This window comes from Pezoporus occidentalis, unplaced genomic scaffold, assembly GCF_034315485.1.
Source record: "Pezoporus occidentalis ecotype Australia unplaced genomic scaffold, CSIRO_AGI_Poc_V1 ctg243, whole genome shotgun sequence".
In the NCBI taxonomy this organism is placed as follows: domain Eukaryota; kingdom Metazoa; phylum Chordata; class Aves; order Psittaciformes; family Psittacidae; genus Pezoporus; species Pezoporus occidentalis.
In genome coordinates this window covers 926,866-928,506 of record NW_026914319.1, presented here as the reverse complement: position 1 = coordinate 928,506, position 1,641 = coordinate 926,866, and positions in this window count along the sequence as shown.

Here is a 1,641-nt window from a genome sequence, read left to right as displayed (position 1 = left end):
ATCATGTGCAAGTTGTTATAACCCAGTTAGTTGCATATTGCAGTTCTTAAAGGTTCTTAACTTTAGAGACAATGAATGGATCTTATAAAACTGAACACCATCGAAATAACTCATCCATCAGTAATGAAAAAAAGAGAATGATATAATTTCTATTTGTCAGGGTATAATGATGTCACCACTCATTTATCCTCTGCACTTAAAGGTTGAAGCTGTTCAACAAATCTCTCCTGAGCCACATACATCTGTTGCTTTAATGGTGGCTATAGCAAAGCTTTCTGATTAGTTCACACATCATTCATCAGTTAGAACAGAAGGTAGAAGTTATTTTTCCCTACCCACAGTGCTTCATTAAAAAAATAACCTTTAATGAAATAAACGACAGCAGAATCAAGAGATAAATAAGATGAGACACGGTGCCTTAGGAAGTCGCTCTTTGAATAACTCTTTCACTCTTCCCAACTCTTTCTAGAGCAGAGAGAAAAAAGGAGGTATGGGCAGAGGGGGGCTTAACATCTGGCACAAACACAGGCTTTTCTGTGGCTCAGCACTGTGGCTGTTAGTACAACCAGATACATATGCTACGTTGCAAGCCACTTACAAAAGAATTTACAAAGCAGAGTAATTCCAATTAACCAATTCCAACAAATTCCAACCAGGAAGCTGAGCAATTTGTTCAGATTTTCATATGAATCTTTAGCTGAACAATTTTGGTTTTATATACTGTATATGCTGAGAGAGCAGCACCAACCAAAGAGACCCACTGTGCCTCTGCTGCCCACCCCGCAATGCAAATGGCATTCAGCCTTATCTCCATGCCCTATAACACTGCAGGTAGGGAAGGCTTTCCTTGAGGACAGGTGACTGTGACTGCCTTCAGGGGAGGATGAGACCTGATTCCAGATTCCCCATTTTCTATGAGTGTCCTAACCACTAAGCTATCGGGTAGTCAGCATGAATCTAGCCCAAGGCTTTCTCTTACAAGGGACACAAAACTAGTAACTTCTTTTTTGTTTGGTTTTCTGTTTGCACCTCAAGTTGGACTTTTTGTGTATAATGAATCCATTTTATTAGGGCAGAGGTTGAAGGAGGATATTTGTTTTGCCATTTAAAGTAATAATAATAACTACTGATTCAATCCAAATTGAATTCTTTTTCTTCATTTGGTTTGTCCAGCAAAGCAAAACATTAACTTGAGCAAATACCTCAAGTCAGGTATTCATTTGGGAAGCAGTTGCTGCAATTACAAAGGTAGCTGCCCTACCTATTGTATCAAATAGGGTCAGTAGCTTCAGGCACAGTCAGACTGAGGTGATGAAAATAGATGTATTTTCATTTACCTGGAAATGGACCTGGAGCGGCTGCAGGGCCAGTTACAACACTCCAAGGACAGTAATGCACTGCAGTGGGATGGGAAGGTGGGCAGCCCCAGCTGTCCCTCACGTGGATCCCCGACAGCACCCTGAGCTCTTTGCTTTGCTCCCACTGTAGCTTCCAATGTACTGCAGTGGGCACTGCTGGGAGCCTTGTGCACTGATGGCACACAATGCAATCCCATACATGTCCCAGGTTTTGGTCTCAGCTAGACCAGCTTTGCAGAGCCCTGTTCCCATCATCTTAGTGACTTCTCACAGCTGTCCAGAC